Below are 17,574 nucleotides of genomic sequence, written 5' to 3'. Positions count from 1 at the left end.
CATTTTGGAGCAGCCCTCGCTTATGGCCATACCGCGCTGAGAGCGCCCGATCTCGTCTGATCTCGGAAGCTAAGCAGCGTAGGGCCTGGTTAGTATTTGGATGGGAGACCGCCTGGGAATACCAGGTGCTGTAAGCTTTTGCCTTTTCTTCACTATTTATATATTATGCTGGCTTTTAGAAAGACGTGTTTTACCGCTCTATTTATTACAAACATTTAAATGTATTATAGAGTGTTAAGTGTTTTACATGTTTTTTTAGGCCATTTTATTGCTCTTAACATTTTAAGTGTGTGTGTGTCTTAAATAAATGGATGGTTGGCCTGCCATGTGACTAGACACATGACAGGAAGCAGGAAGTACAACTGTATAAGAGAGCAGCATGACAAACAAAGGACAGTCACCAAACTGTTGGATTAAGGAGTTTGCTAATTTTAGAGCTCACCTTTCCATTCACCACCTGCAAACTTTGGATTACACTTTCTGTGGATTGTATATACAATGGTGGACACTCACATTGGACTTATCAACACACTGGGATTCTTGGACTGTTTTTAGGGTATGGACAAATGAACTGTATTCTTTTAACAGCATTTACCTAGTTTTATCGTGTTGTTTTAAAGTCTTTTATGTGAACCTTGTATATAAACCAAATCTATTTAAACCAATCTTCTTTTATGTCTCATTCTTTTAACCACTAGTCATCTCTCACAGTTAAATCTGACCCCATTTTAATCTTGTAGCTCTGGATGGGAGACCGCCTGGGAATACCAGGTGCTGTAAGCTTTTGCCTTTTCTTCACTATTTATATAATATGATGGCTTTTACGGAGGCTGATCTATAAATAACCCACTTTTTGGAGCAGTCCTCGCTTACGGCCATACTGCGCTGAGAGCGCCCGATCTCGTCTGATCTCGGAAGCAAAGCAGCGCCGGGCCTGGTTAGTACTTGGATGGGAGACCGCCTGGGAATACCAGGTGCTGTAAGCTTTTGCCTTTTCTTCACTATTTATATAATATGATGGCTTTTACGGAGGCTGATCTTTAAATAGCCCACTTTTTGGAGCAGCCCTCGCTTACGGCCATACTGCGCTGAGACCGCCCGATCTCGTCTGATCTCGGAAGCAAAGCAGCGTCGGGCCTGGTTAGTACTTGGATGGGAGACCGCCTGGGAATACCAGGTGCTGTAAGCTTTTGCCTTTTCTTCACTATTTATATAATATGCTGGCTTTTAGAAAGACGTGTTTTACCGCTCTATTTATTACAATCATTTAAATGTATTATAGAGTGTTAAGTGTTTTACATGTTTTTTTAGGCCATTTTATTGCTCTTAACATTTTAAGTGTGTGTGTGTCTTAAATAAATGGATGGTTGGCCTGCCATGTGACTAGACACATGACAGGAAGCAGGAAGTACAACTGTATAAGAGAGCAGCATGACAAACAAAGGACAGTCACCAAACTGTTGGATTAAGGAGTTTGCTAATTTTAGAGCTCACCTTTCCATTCACCACCTGCAAACTTTGGATTACACTTTCTGTGGATTGTATATACAATGGTGGACACTCACATTGGACTTATCAACACACTGGGATTCTTGGACTGTTTTTAGGGTATGGACAAATGAACTGTATTCTTTTAACAGCATTTACCTAGTTTTATCGTGTTGTTTTAAAGTCTTTTATGTGAACCTTGTATATAAACCAAATCTATTTAAACCAATCTTCTTTTATGTCTCATTCTTTTAACCACTAGTCATCTCTCACAGTTAAATCTGACCCCATTTTAATCTTGTAACTCTGGATGGGAGACCGCCTGGGAATTCCAGGTGCTGTAAGCTTTTGCCTTTTCTTCACTATTTATATAATATGATGGCTTTTACGGAGGCTGATCTATAAATAACCCACTTTTTGGAGCAGTCCTCGCTTACGGCCATACCGCGCTGATACCGCCACCTGAGGGCACACTTGCCAACAGGAAGTGATTAAGCAGCAGTTGGGAGAGAAAGGCTCTCCCTTAGTTGTATTTATATTTTTGTATATATTTTGTTTTTGATTTATTTTGAAGTTTATTTTTTTAGTTAGTATTACGAGAGACGAAAGGATCAAACACAGGAGACAAACGAAGGTACTGAGGATGTAGTGGCTCAAGCAGGGGAAATGTGTGAAATTGAAAAGGACAGGGATGCTGGAGAAAGCAGGGAGTATGTGAAGGAGGCTGATAGACAACACACAGATATGAATGATGGACAAATGGAACTTAAGGAATGTGCAACAACAAGTGGAGCTATGGCTGGATGGGACAAAGAAGAGGACAGGGATGCTGGAGAAAGCGGGGAGCATGTAAAGGAGACTGATAGACAACACACAGATACGAATGATGGACAAGTGGAACTTAAGGAATGTGCAACAACAAGTGGAGCTATGGCTGGATGGGACAAAGAAGAGGTGAGAGAGGAAGATAGTAATCCAATGACTTTTAAATTAGACAATAGAATACTGGACATTATGAATAAAACGCGTAAAAAGACAAATGTGGGACAACTTGACATTACAAAAGTATTAAAGAAACAAAAGTTAAGAAGAGAAGAAAGAAAAGAGTTATTAGGGAAAACAAATGTAAATAAGTAATTTGAATATAAATATAATTTAGATGATGACCTGTTTTAAGTTTGTGGTTGATCTTGTTTTTGTTTTTCTTTTTATGAGTGATTTATGTTTAGTCTCAATCAATGTTAGAGGGTTGTCATCTAAATGCAAGTTTGAAAATATAATATCTTTAACAAAGAAAGCTGATATTATATGTATGCAAGAGACTAGATGGAGTGAAACAATACAGAATGATTTAAAAAAGTGTTGGGATGGAGAAATATGGTGCAGCAATGATATAAATATGAGAAAAGGTTTGGCAATACTTATTAGAAGAGGAGCAGTAGAATCAGCTGATGTTTTATTTAAAGATAACAAAGGAAGAATTTTAACTGTGAAAATTATAGAGAAGGGAGAAGAAATAACAATCTGTAATATACATGCTCCAAATGAAAATGGAGAAAGAGCCTTATTTTTTAAAAAGCTGAGTGTTTTAATGAATTTATGGAAAAATGTTATTGTTATAGGTGATTTCAATACAGTTTTAGAAAGGATAGATATTGACGATCATATGGTATATAGGGCTGATATAGGAAGAATGGAACTAAAAACAATAATGGATAAATGTGAATTGGTTGATGTATGGAGAGATAGAAATAAAGGTAAAAGAGAATATTCAAGAAGACAATGGGTAAATAATAGCTTAAAACAAAGTAGAATAGATTTTGTTTTATGTGATAAAAATTTTGAGAAAGCTATTTTTAAAGTTTTTTACAAAATTTATAGTGGAAGTGATCATGACTTTTTATATGTAAACATAGATTTTAGTGAAGTAGAAAGAGGGTCTGGTGTATGGGTTATTAACACAGAACTTTTCAAAAATAATTTTTATAAAATGGAGATAGAAAACCTAATTATAAATAGTATAAAAGATCTGTTTTATACCGAAGCATTATGTGTGTGGTGGGATAATTTAAAATCTGATATTAAAAGATTTTCTATAGCATGTTCAAAGAAAATACGGAAAGCTAAAAGCTTTAAAGAAATGCAGTTAAATAAAGATTGGGAAAAGGAAATGGAAAAAGTAGAGGAAGGAAATATGGAAATCAAGAAAATAGTAGAGTTAGAAGAGAAATTTAAAAAAATGGAGGACGACAAATGTATGGGTGCAAAAATAAGAAGTAAAATAAGGAATACTGTAGAAGGAGAAAGAAGTACAAAGTTTTTCTTTGAACTAGAAAAAAACAGACAAAAGGCTGATCTGATAAAGAATGTTTTAGTGGAAGATAAAAATATAAAAGATAAGGAAGGGATTTTAAAGGCGGTACAGGATTTTTATGGAGTTTTATTTAGGGCAGAAGGGGTTAATGAAATAGATGAAAAGTTCTTGTTAAGTCAAATTAAAGCTAAAGTAAAAAGAGGAAGATAAAAAAATGTGTGATAATGAGATAACAGAAGAAGAAATAGATGAAGCTATAATGCAGCTAAGTAATGGGAAAAGCCCTGGGCTTGATGGTCTATCATCAGAATTTTATAAAATTTTTAAGAATGTTCTAATACCAATTCTGAAAGATTTATTTTTTAACATCTTTCAAAATGGACAATTAAGTGAAAGTATGAAAAAAGGGATGATTAAAATAATTTATAAAAAGAAAGGGAATAGAGATGATCTGAGGAATTATAGACCATTGAGTATGCTAAATACAGATTATAAAATATTAGCAAAAATTATGTCTAACAGACTTAAAAAAGTTATTCCACAAATAGTAAAAACCAATCAAGCTTACGGAATTATAGGAAGAGATATAGCAGATACGGTAATGAACATAAGAGATTTAATATGGTACAAAAGAGAGAAGAATGATGAAGGTTTCCTTGTTAGTATTGATTTGGAAAAGGCTTTTGATCGTGTAGAACATAAATATATTTTTGATTTGCTTAAAAAATTTGGTTTTGGAAATAATTTTATAAAATGGATTAAATGCCTTTACACTGATATTTATAGTTGTGTTAAAATAAATGGGTTTTTAACAGAATTTGTTAGAATATCCAGATCTATAAGACAAGGATGTCCTATATCAGCGCTATTGTATACTTTGGTTGCTGAACCACTTGGTTTAGCTATAAATAGAGAGAGAAAAATAAAAGGAGTAACAATAGAGTGTAATGAAGTTGAACAAAAAATTTTTCAGTATGCTGATGATACTACTTTGATTTTGAAAGATATAAACAGTGTAAACAAAGCAATGGAAATAATTGATAAATATTGTAGAGGGTCAGGAGCTAAAGTTAATAAAGATAAAACAGAATTCTTGAGAATTGGTAAAGTAGAAATTCCATCAAAAAACTGGCACTTTAAAGAACAAAAAGAAAACATAAAAATTTTAGGAATTACACTTGGATGTAATGAAAGTATAAATAAGGAAATTAATTGGGATGTAGTTGTAAATAAAATGGAAAAAAGGCTAAACTTTTGGAAACAGAGAGCGTTGTATCTTAAGGGGAAGGTGCTTGTAGTTAATTCCCTACTTTTATCTAAAATGTGGTACGTTTTAAGTGTAGTTAGTCTTCCTATGGGAATATATTAAAGAATAAAAGCAATGATATTAAAGTTTTTATGGGATGGTAAACCAGCTAAAAAAGCGTACAATACTATGATAGGTAAAATAGAAGATGGAGGATTAGGATTAATAGATCCATGGCTAAGAATGAAAAGTATGAGAATTAAAACAGTGAAGAAATTTACAAATGAGGATGATATTCCTTGGAAAAGAGTAATGAGTTATTTTGTTAATAAGTGTGGGCTAATAAAAGATGATTTTATATGGACGGCATTTAGAGACAATATGATAGAAAATATACCAGATTTTTATAAAGAAGTGTTGAAAACGTGGAAAGCTTTTTATAAAAATGTGCACATAGAAATTAAAGGGAGAGAACAGTTAATAAAACAACCTCTGTTTTTAAATCAGAACTATAATAGTAAAATCTTTTATGAAAATTGGTATACAGTAGGCTTTAGACAAATTAAGGATATATTATATGAAGTTATACCTGGATTTTTACCAACACAAGCAATAATCGACTCGTTGGAAGAAAGAGAGGAAATAGAAAATATAGGACAAATTGAGGAGCAATATGCAAAATTAAAGTTAGCTTTACCAGAAAAATGGATTAAAACTATTGATGAAAATAATGAAGAAAGTGAGAAAAAGAAAACAAAAATATTTTTAAAAGTAGGTGAAGATAAGATTGTTTTTAATGAATGTGCTGTTAGATTGTTCTACACTTTAATACGCAATAATGCTTTCATAAAACCAAAAGCAATAGAATTTTGGGAAAAGATCTTTGATGATTTTGATGCTTCAGAAATATGGAAAAATGTAAGGATGAATTTTAAAAGCCCGACTATAGAAAATTTTGATTTTTTATTAAGACACAATTGTTTGATGACAGGAATGATTTTACATAAAATAGGGCTGGAACAAGATGACAGATGTAAGATATGTATGGAAAAAGCAGAAGGTGTACTACATATTTTTTTGAATTGCAGAAAGTTGAATGGTATTATTGAAATTTTAAAAAAGATGGTGACTAATTTTATATACAATGAACAAATAGATATAAAAGAATGGGATAATTTACTTTTATTTGGAATTAGAGGCAAATCTAAAAATAAATATGCGATTAATTTTATGTTATCTATAGCCAGATATGCAATATGGAAAAGAAGAAATATAATGAGACAAAAGGGAAAAGAAATTTCTGTAATTGCATTATATGAGCAGATATTAACAGAGGAATTACAAGTAATATATGATTATTGTAATATGTGCAATAATATAGAAATATTTGATAGAAGTATTGTTAAAAATAATCCTTATGTCACAAGGACTTGGACAGGGTTTAAAGTTTTATTACCAAAAGAAGGTTGATTCCAAACTATGATGTATATGTTAGAGTTTGCTGTTATAAGAAGATCCCTTGTATGTGGAATTTTGTATGCTTTAAAGTTTGGATCTTTTTACCAAATTTGCATTTACCATGTTTGCAAAAATGTCATGTATATCAGAACTTGTTGTTATAGGAAAATCCCAAAATTGTGTTTTAATTCAATTTCTTTTTTTTGTTTTGTTTTTCTTAGTTTTTTGTTTTTGTTTTAAAGTTTGTATTATTAGATGACTGATGACTGCAAATTATGTACTGTATATAAGAATTTGTTATAATAAAAAAAAAAAAAAAAAAAAATCTCGTCTGATCTCGGAAGAAAAGCAGCGTCGGGCCTGGTTAGTACTTGGATGGGAGACCCCCTGGGAATACCAGGTGCTGTAAGCTTTTGCCTTTTCTTCACTATTTATATAATATGATGGCTTTTACGGAGGCTGATCTATAAATAACCCACTTTTTGGAGCAGTCCTCGCTTACGACCATACTGCGCTGAGAGCGCCCGATCTCGTCTGATCTCGGAAGCAAAGCAGCGTCGGGCCTGGTTAGTACTTGGATGGGAGACCGCCTGGGAATACCAGGTGCTGTAAGCTTTTGCCTTTTCTTCACTATTTATATAATATGATGGCTTTTACGGAGGCTGATCTATAAATAGCCCACTTTTTGGAGCAGTACTCGCTTACGGCCATACTGCGCTGAGAGCGCCCGATCTCGTCTGATCTCGGAAGCAAAGCAGCGTCGGGCCTGGTTAGTACTTGGATGGGAGACCGCCTGGGAATACCAGGTGCTGTAAGCTTTTGCCTTTTCTTCACTATTTATATAATATGCTGGCTTTTAGAAAGACGTGTTTTACCGCTCTATTTATTACAATCATTTAAATGTATTATAGAGTGTTAAGTGTTTTACATGTTTTTTTAGGCCATTTTATTGCTCTTAACATTTTAAGTGTGTGTGTGTGTGTCTTAAATAAATGGATGGTTGGCCTGCCATGTGACTAGACACATGACAGGAAGCAGGAAGTACAACTGTATAAGAGAGCAGCATGACAAACAAAGGACAGTCACCAAACTGTTGGATTAAGGAGTTTGCTAATTTTAGAGCTCACCTTTCCATTCACCACCTGCAAACTTTGGATTACACTTTCTGTGGATTGTATATACAATGGTGGACACTCACATTGGACTTATCAACACACTGGGATTCTTGGACTGTTTTTAGGGTATGGACAAATGAACTGTATTCTTTTAACAGCATTTACCTAGTTTTATCGTGTTGTTTTAAAGTCTTTTATGTGAACCTTGTATATAAACCAAATCTATTTAAACCAATCTTCTTTTATGTCTCATTCTTTTAACCACTAGTCATCTCTCACAGTTAAATCTGACCCCATTTTAATCTTGTAACTCTGGATGGGAGACCGCCTGGGAATACCAGGTGCTGTAAGCTTTTGCCCTTTCTTCACTATTTATATAATATGCTGGCTTTTACGGAGGCTGATCTTTAAATAGCCCACTTTTTGGAGCAGCCCTCGCTTACGGCCATACTGCGCTGAGACCGCCCGATCTCGTCTGATCTCGGAAGCAAAGCAGCGTCGGGCCTGGTTAGTACTTGGATGGGAGACCGCCTGGGAATACCAGGTGCTGTAAGCTTTTGCCTTTTCTTCACTATTTATATAATATGCTGGCTTTTAGAAAGACGTGTTTTACCGCTCTATTTATTACAATCATTTAAATGTATTATAGAGTGTTAAGTGTTTTACATGTTTTTTAGGCCATTTTATTACTCTTAACATTTTAAGTGTGTGTGTGTCTTTAATAAATGGATGGTTGGCCTGCCATGTGACTAGACACATGACAGGAAGCAGGAAGTACAACTGTATAAGAGAGCAGCATGACAAAAAAAGTCACCAAACTGTTGGATTAAGGAGTTGCTAATTTTAGAGCTCACCTTTCCATTCACCACCTGCAAACTTTGGATTACACTTTCTGTGGATTGTATATACAATGGTGGACACTCACATTGGACTTATCAACACACTGGGATTCTTGGACTGTTTTTAGGGTATGGACAAATGAACTGTATTCTTTTAACAGCATTTTCCTAGTTTTATCGTGTTGTTTTAAAGTCTTTTATGTGAACCTTGTATATAAACCAAATCTATTTAAACCAATCTTCTTTTATGTCTCATTCTTTTAACCACTAGTCATCTCTCACAGTTAAATCTGACCCCATTTTAATCTTGTAACTCTGGATGGGAGACCGCCTGGGAATACCAGGTGCTGTAAGCTTTTGCCTTTTCTTCACTATTTATATAATATGCTGGCTTTTAGAACGACGTGTTTTACCGCTCTATTTATTACAATCATTTAAATGTATTATAGAGTGTTAAGTGTTTTACATGTTTTTTTAGGCCATTTTATTGCTCTTAACATTTTAAGTGTGTGTGTGTCTTAAATAAATGGATGGTTGGCCTGCCATGTGACTAGACACATGACAGGAAGCAGGAAGTACAACTGTATAAGAGAGCAGCATGACAAACAAAGGACAGTCACCAAACTGTTGGATTAAGGAGTTTGCTAATTTTAGAGCTCACCTTTCCATTCACCACCTGCAAACTTTGGATTACACTTTCTGTGGATTGTATATACAATGGTGGACACTCACATTGGACTTATCAACACACTGGGATTCTTGGACTGTTTTTAGGGTATGGACAAATGAACTGTATTCTTTTAACAGCATTTACCTAGTTTTATCGTGTTGTTTTAAAGTCTTTTATGTGAACCTTGTATAAAAACCAAATCTATTTAAACCAATCTTCTTTTATGTCTCATTCTTTTAACCACTAGTCATCTCTCACAGTTAATTCTGACCCCATTTTAATCTTGTAACTCTGGATGGGAGACCGCCTGGGAATACCAGGTGCTGTAAGCTTTTGCCTTTTCTTCACTATTTATATAATATGATGGCTTTTACGGAGGCTGATCTATAAATAACCCACTTTTTGGAGCAGTCCTCGCTTACGGCCATACCACCTTGAGCGCTCCCTAGTGGTGACAGGAAGTGGTACAGTGAGAGAAGCAAGGAGGAAGAAGGTGTGTGTTTGTTTGAGTGGAGTAAAGGATTCAATTCTTTTCACATTGTTTGGAAAAACTGCTCCAAAGGAGTGTTTGCGTGTTGGGGGGTCATTTAATCCTCAAACAGTGTCGTGCTGTTTGGGGATAAATACCTCACACAGCAAGGAAAGAGAAATGGCTGGACAACAGGAGACGGGAAGAGGTCGAAACATGCAGGACAAGAGAGATGGAGAGCACAGCTATGGAAAGGAACTGACGGTGCTGGTGGAGATGGAGGGGGAGGACAGAATCACAATGATGGAACTATTGAAGAGTGTGAAGGAAGAATGCGGAGGAGTGATCGGTTGCAGGTATAAATCTCCAAAAGAGTATGAGTTAACAATGGAAGATATGAAGGCAAAAGGAAAAATTCTGGATGGTTTGAAGATAAAAAAACAGTCGTGTAATGGTGAAGGAAGTGGATTGCATGGAGGTGGTTGTTTCTTTCTTAGGACTGCCTATGTATATTCAAGATGAAGAAATATTGAGCAAACTAAAGGATTGGGGAATAACAGAAGCGTCTAAAATCAAGAGGAGAATGTGGCCGGGAACCGACATCGCGGATGGGACAAGGTTTTTAAAAGTTAAGTTCAATAATGTTGTTAAATCGTTGCCCTATTCAACGAAATTTGAGACGCTCGGAGGGACAGAACACTTTAGGGTGATACATGACCGACAAGTGAAGGTTTGCCGTTTGTGTATACAACCGGGACATGTTGTGAGGGACTGCCCGAGCTTTAGGTGTTTTAGATGCGATAAACAAGGACACTATGCAAGAGAGTGCAAAGAGGTGAATTGTGAAGTGTGTGGAATGCGGCCAGGACTGTGCGTGTGTGAAACGCCGGCTATGATGGAAGAAAGGAACGGCGAGGGGATAATGGAAGATCTGTACGAGGAGCTGGAGAGTGAAGAAAAAGAAGAGGAAGAGGTAATTGTTGAAGGAGAGATGAGTCAAAGCACTTGGGGAGAGAAAGAGAGAGCGACAAACAGGGGAGATACTAAGAGTGAGAGCAGCCCAGAGGAGGCGGGCGCGGGGCAACAGATGAGACAGAGAAAGAAGAAAAAAAGAACAGCAGGTAAAGAGATGGATCAGAGAGGTCTGGAGTGTGAAGATGGAAACGGGAAGACGGAAAAAAATGACAATGAAGAAGGTGGTAATGCTAAAAGTCAAGGAGAAAAACATCTGGAGAGAAGAGGAATGAAGAAAGACGAAGGGGGAGGAAAGGAGAAAGAAATGATAGAAAATCCTGTGAAAAACGGAGAGGAAGACATGGATACATGTGAGGGGAAAGGTATATTGAAAAAAAGAAAGAAGGAAAGACTGGAGGAGCAAAAGGCAGAAAGTAAGAGTTTGATTTAATTGGAATGAGTATAAATCCCTTAAAAACTGTGATAATCATTATGTGGGGTATTTTGCACATTGCGTGTCTGAACAGTAACGGGCTAAGAGACCTAAAAAAGTTTGAGAGGGTGAAGAGACTGTTAAAAGCTGATGTGCTATGCCTACAAGAGACGCATTGGACAGGGGATATAATGGACAATATAAAAAAGAGTTGGGAGGGGGAAATTTATGTGAGTCATGGAAATGTAAAAGCATGTGGAGTGGCGATTTTGATAAAAAGAGACAGAGTGAAAAATGTGAAACAAATTTATAAAGATGGAAATGGGAGAATGCTAGGACTTGAATTTAAGTTTTGTAATGAAATGTTTAGGCTTATAAACATTTATGCACCGAATATAGAGATTGACAGAAAAGAAGTCTTTAAGGAAATGAAGACACAATGGAAAGAGAAGTGTATAGTAGTTGGGGATTTCAACGTGTGGTGCACGAGACTGGATGCTTCCAGTAGTGCTAATTTTAAATCTGATGGGTCAAGAAAGTTCTTAACAGAGTGGATGCAGAATGAAGACATAGTAGATGTGTGGAGGGAAGAGAATCCATATAAAAGAGAATTCTCGAGAAGACAAATGGTGATGGGTAATTTGAAACAGAGTCGTATAGATTTATGTTTGGCAAAAAGAGAAATGTTAAAATATGTTAAAAATGTGAAATATAAGTTTGTCAGTTTAAGTGATCATGCTGTGATGACAGTCAAGATGGGTGTAAGTGAAGAGGAGAGGGGAGGGGGTTTGTGGTGTCTGAATGCAAATCTGTTAAATGAAGAGGCATATAAAGAAAATATTGTAAAATGTATAAATTATGAAATGCAGAATTCTCTATTTGAGGAAAATGTATGTGAATGGTGGGAGGGAATGAAAGAGAAAATTAAAAAAAGAAGTATTAGGTATTCAAAACAAAGAGATTTTATGAGGAGGAGTAAAGCAGAAGCTTTGGAAAATGCATTACAGTTTTTTTCAATCGCTAACAAGCGCTTACCCATACTTCAGATACTTTTTCTAAACTTTTAACACAGACTCGCACCTACAAAACACAACTGGCCAAATGGATAATTTTCTTCTCAAAAATACATTTTGTTAAATATATACTAACTCTTCATTTCAAAACAGAACACATCTTTCTCTGCACACACTAAATTTACCAAAACACTGGAAATCTGACTCAAAATGAAATTATTCTGTCAAAGAATATCACTTGTTTTCACTTCACAAGGTACATGCAGTCAATCAAAGTACACCAGGTTTCAAAATACTGGCTATTGTTGACATTTCAAAAACTGCATAGACTTTTATGTTTCAGTTTTACAGGTATTTGCATGCAAAATATGCAATCCACCGTTTAGGCACTACATTTCTTGGTTGGGAACTGTATGTCCACATGTACAGTAATGTTCACATTACAGTTTTTTCCAATTGCTAACACACAATTTTTCAAACTAGTCTGGTTTTATCAAAATACTTAACACAATTCACAAAACCACACACCCAAACGGCAAAATACCTCATATATCCTGTAAAATGAAGCACTGCAACCAAAACTACACATAGCATTATCAAAATCAAACTTTTGCATGAAATGGCACACACTTCATTCATATTACCAGATTTTTGCCTAACCAACTACACACTCTTGGGCATAATGAAAAGCACCCCCATCTTTAGTATGCTTTGCCATAATACTAAAATATGTATCAGATTGCTCACATGCACAGAAATATGCAGATACACACACATCCTGTTGCAACATTTTTTTTTTTTTTCACTACAGTAAACAAGTCAGTGCAACATATGCACAGCAGATATATTGTAAGGAGTGAAATTATCTCCTCATGGCTGTAAGGAGTGAAATTATCTGCTCATGGAATTAAAATACTGTACAAACAGATGGCATGCAACAAAACAATAAACCTAAGGGATCTTCAAAGAAGACCAAACAATCCCACCATGCTACTTTGAATTCCCCGCCTCTCACTCTCACACCCACACCTTTCTCCCTAAAAGCTTTTGCTTAAAGTCACATGTGGAAGATGCACATGATACTCATGTTATATCTTGTGAATGTATTGTTTTTTCCCCTTCATGTTTAGAATCATTCTAATGGTCTCTGTGCGATTGGTAAAATGGTCTCAATTTCATAGCAGTCACATATACTGTAAAAAAGATTGAAAACTTCCACAGAATTGGGTTTGCTGCTATTGGGTGTGTTTTCCCTTTAGGGGCAGATGGGAACCTCCAACCAGGTGCGAACCTGGGGTTGCGAGAACTCCTGAAAGACCAAAAGGTCTTTGTATTTTTACAGCTGATTGGAATATTTGTTTGTTCTGGTCTGGTATATAAGGCAAGTGATGAAACACAACTTGGGGATTTTTGTAGCCAAAACCCCCACACTGTATGTATGCGAGGGTCTCTGGAGCTAAACCTCTAGGTCTCTCTCATGCTGCAGTGTGTCTCTCTGGTAGTCAGGTATGTCTTTCCCACTCTTAGATACATCTTTGAGTCATTGAGGTTATGTATTTATCTAAATTGAAACTGAATTGGGTTCTCATTGTTTAATTGTGTAATTGGCATGATAGATTTTACCTGACAAATAAAATGTTATATTTGGCTATTTTGATATGTCCTGAAATCAATATGACTATTAAATTGTGAGGAGACTTTTGTTATAGACATTAGGTCCTCCAACGAACGAATAATTGAAAATATGGAATGTCTAGAATAATCAAGTAGTTAATTCATAATCAATATTTGTGATAACCTTTTGATTGGAAATATAGTCTAAATTTAATGATCACTTAAAATTAGAGTCAGATTAGAACGGAGCAAGACTAAAATTGAAACGCAAATCTTGAAGCGCTGTAAAAGACCGAACATGTAGTAAACCTTCATCCAGATCGCTGGAACTTCGTTTTCGGGCCAGTGAATCGGTCCTTTCAATATTTATATGGGACTGAACAAAAATATTCTTACAAAAAACAGTAAACTGAAAAATAAAATTTCAGAAAAAATATATTACAGTTGTAATATATACAGTGCTTACATCCTGATTGAAGTGTTCACAATTAACCATTGAGGTGTTTGGCCAGGTGGCACATGTAATTGGCCAATTAGCTCATGCAGTGTCATTTTGAATAGCAGTGTTTTGAAATGGCAAGCATGTGACTTTATGTCAGATTGTTGTGTCTTATGCAGAGAACTGTTTTCAGTGCATTTAAAAAGTGTCATTTTGAATTGCAAAATGTGTGTAAAGCAGAAAATGTGTTTAGACTTTTGAAGACTTGAGAAGAAGTTTTTCTGTCTGTGTGTCAGTTTAAATAATTGTGCTGTGCATGTCATTTTAGTGTGTTAGCAATTGGAAAAAACTGTAAAAGCATTCCAGTAAAAAGCAAATACATTTCTTTTTCTGTTTATTACAGGAGGTACAGTAGAAACACGGTATGATAGAACAGAAAAAGTTTTACAGTATTGCTTACAGTGAACAAAATATCCATGAAACACACAAGAGCATTCTGAACAAAAAAGAAAAAAGAAAAAAAGAAGAAAAAATAACAACAGTAAAAAGCCCAGATTAAAAAAAAAAGGGGGGGGGGGGGTCTAAAAAAAAGCACAAAATTACTGTATCTACTCTCTGCGATCTTCAGGGTTAGGCCACATGTTTCCAAACAGGGTTGGGGCCATTCATGAATTGTATTGAGAATGAATGGTAAATTGGAATGGAATTGGATTTGGAATTGGAATGTCAGGAGGCTGAATTGAAATCAAATAAATTCCATTAAATTCCACTTGAGTTGCTAGTTTATAGTACATTAAATATTGTAAATCACATAAACAACAAACACATAAAAGAAATATAAATTACTGTATGTTTAGTATGTTAAGCTTGGTCATTTCACATGCCAAATTTCAGGAAATGATGATAATTCGATGCAATAAAAAGTGAATGAAATACATGAATGAACATGACAAAAAAATTTTTTGTGAGTTGAGACATATATTATGTGGTAATCATATATTGAATGTACAGTACATACAGAAACTTATCACCACTGTCATTCAATTAAATTTTTATTTACTTGCATTTGATCAACTCTATTTCATACATTACTTGGTATTTGTAAAGCATCATAAATAAAGTTTAAATGTATGTCTCTAAATGCAATCACAAATAGATGCTCAGAAACAGCAATAAATGGAATTCAGTGGAATTTCCCTGAATTCAATTCCACATCCTGTAATTCCAATTCTGTTTCCTGTAATTGTTGTTGAATTCCAATTCCATTTCCTTCTTTGAATTGAAATTGTTGAGTTCATTCCTGAATTGACCCCAACCCTGTTTCCAAAACATCACTCCTCAAAGTCCTCATTTTACTGTATAAGTGTAAATGTAATAGAAAAAAATAACCACTGCCTCTGAGTGTAAGCCAGACTGGAATCTGCTGTGGTTGGCCCAATTTACCCAACATAAATCAGCTGTGTGTCAATTATTTAATTGTTTGTTTATTATCAGCTGAGATATATTTTTGATATTGATATTGTTTTTGAACTGATATCATTGCAGAAGCAGAGGTTTTTATACTGTATCTAAGGTTTGGAATATTGTTTTTGCTATTGTGGGATGTTGTGTGTTAACATTCGTAAATACTACAAAAACAATCCACAATTTTGTTGGGAGATATAGCTTGTCTGTTAAGAAAATGTAAGCATTGTGGAAATGTGTTCACTGACTGCATATTGGGTGAAAACGACATGAAATTTGTGAATGGTATGGCCATAAAAGACCGATGCTGTGCTAATTGTGTTTAGAGTTTTGAAAATGTGACAACTGTTTGGACAAACGCTTGTTAGCGACTGAAAAAAACTGTAAAAGGGGAAGCGGAAAAAATAGAAAATAATCCTGAGTACAGTGAAGAGTGCTTTTGGAGGTTAAAAACAGAATTAGAGGAGTATGAAAAGGAAAAAAGCAAGGGAGCTATAATAAGAAGTAGAGCTCAGTATGCTTTAGAGGGAGAAAGAAGTACAAAATTCTTCCTAAATTTAGAAAATAAAAAGCAGAGGAGAAAACACATTCTAGAGTTAGAAAATAGAAAAGGCGATAAAATAAATGATTTTGTTGGGATAATAGGAGAAGTGGAGAATTTTTATAGGGAATTATTCAAGAAAGAGGGTGTAAAACAAGAATGTGTGGATGAAGTCTTGAGTACTGTGAACGTGAAGCTAGACGAGGATGAGAAGAATATGTGCGAAAGAGATATAGGTATTGAAGAAATAAAAGATGCAATAAATCAGACAAAAAAGAATAAAAGTCCGGGCTCGGATGGTTTGACACATGAATTCTATAAGGCCTTCATAGGGACCCTAGCACCAATACTGCTAAGGTTGTATAAAGGTATGGAGGAGAGAGGGGAAATGCCGAGATCCATGGGCTTAGGAATAATAACTATCTTATATAAAAATAAAGGAAATCCATTGAAGTTGGAAAATTATAGGCCTTTGAGTCTGCTTAATTCGGATTATAAAATTTTAACAAAAGTAATAGCCAATAGAATTAAACAGGTTGTAGGGAGTATTGTGTCGCCTAGCCAAGCATACAGTATAATGGGGAGAGACATTATGGATATCATATGTACAATAAGAGACGTTGTAGAAAACATGGGAAAGGATGGGGAAGGGGGGTTGGTTTTATCTGTGGATTTGAATAAAGCTTTTGATAGAGTGGAGCACAGTTTTATTGAGCAGACAATGGCGAGATATGGGTTTGGAGACAGAATAAGAAAATGGATCAAATTAATATATGACAATGCCCGGAGCTGTGTTAAAATTAATGGGGCATTAACTGACCCCTTTCCATTAGAAAGGTCAGTCAGACAAGGGTGCCCATTATCTGCTTTGTTATATTCAATAACAGCGGAGCCGCTGGCATCTTTGATAAAAAGTGATAAAGAAATAAGAGGTATTCAAATTCCTTATGGAGGAGTAAGTGTAATCCACCAATATGCTGATGACACAACTTTTACTGTCAAGGATGTAAAGAGTGTTAAGAGAATAAAAATGCAGATAGAAAAATATGGAAAAGCTTCAGGTGCAAAGATAAATGTTGACAAGTCAGAAATAATAAGTATAGGAGGGGTGGAGATAAAAGGGTCAGATGTTCCATTTAAAATAACGAAAGAGTATTTAAGGATATTAGGAGTGAATATTGGAGTGAATGCGAAAGAGGCTAGAGATGCCACATGGACTGGAGTTTTAAATAAAATAAAACAAGTACTTAATTTCTGGAGGCAAAGAGAATTGAGATTAAGAGGAAAGGTAGTTGTGGCTAATTCGTTAATACTCACTAAATGCAATTATGTGATGGGAGCAATTGACATGTCAGACTGGGTTTTGAACGGAATAAAAGAGGCTGTGAATAATTTTGTGTGGGGAGGTAAAGGAATTAAAATATCAACAAAAACACTGATAGCAGACTATAAGGAGGGAGGTCTGAGGTTGATAGACTTAGAGGTTAAGAGGAAAGCAATAAGAGTTAAAACAACAA

The 17,574-nt window shown here is 35.3% G+C and overlaps 6 non-coding genes across 6 annotated transcripts; all 6 read left to right on the top strand.

Moving 5' to 3' along the window:
* Positions 1 to 18: 18 nt before the first annotated feature.
* Positions 19 to 137, top strand: LOC141327847 (5S ribosomal RNA). Its single transcript, XR_012355119.1, has one exon. It is a non-coding gene; the product is annotated as a 5S ribosomal RNA (ribosomal RNA).
* Positions 138 to 867: 730 nt separating this feature from the next.
* On the top strand, positions 868 to 986 carry LOC141326693 (5S ribosomal RNA). The gene has a single exon (XR_012354047.1). It is a non-coding gene; the product is annotated as a 5S ribosomal RNA (ribosomal RNA).
* An 84-nt stretch (positions 987 to 1,070) lies between these two features.
* LOC141326772 (5S ribosomal RNA) lies at positions 1,071 to 1,189 on the top strand. The gene has a single exon (XR_012354122.1). It is a non-coding gene; the product is annotated as a 5S ribosomal RNA (ribosomal RNA).
* Positions 1,190 to 7,002: 5,813 nt separating this feature from the next.
* Positions 7,003 to 7,121, top strand: LOC141326816 (5S ribosomal RNA). The gene has a single exon (XR_012354163.1). It is a non-coding gene; the product is annotated as a 5S ribosomal RNA (ribosomal RNA).
* Positions 7,122 to 7,205: 84 nt separating this feature from the next.
* On the top strand, positions 7,206 to 7,324 carry LOC141326633 (5S ribosomal RNA). Its single transcript, XR_012353989.1, has one exon. It is a non-coding gene; the product is annotated as a 5S ribosomal RNA (ribosomal RNA).
* A 734-nt stretch (positions 7,325 to 8,058) lies between these two features.
* Positions 8,059 to 8,177, top strand: LOC141326771 (5S ribosomal RNA). Its single transcript, XR_012354121.1, has one exon. It is a non-coding gene; the product is annotated as a 5S ribosomal RNA (ribosomal RNA).
* Positions 8,178 to 17,574: the final 9,397 nt, after the last annotated feature.

This window comes from Garra rufa, chromosome 2, assembly GCF_049309525.1.
Source record: "Garra rufa chromosome 2, GarRuf1.0, whole genome shotgun sequence".
Lineage (NCBI taxonomy): Eukaryota > Metazoa > Chordata > Actinopteri > Cypriniformes > Cyprinidae > Garra > Garra rufa.
This window is presented reverse-complemented; position numbering and strand designations above follow the sequence as displayed.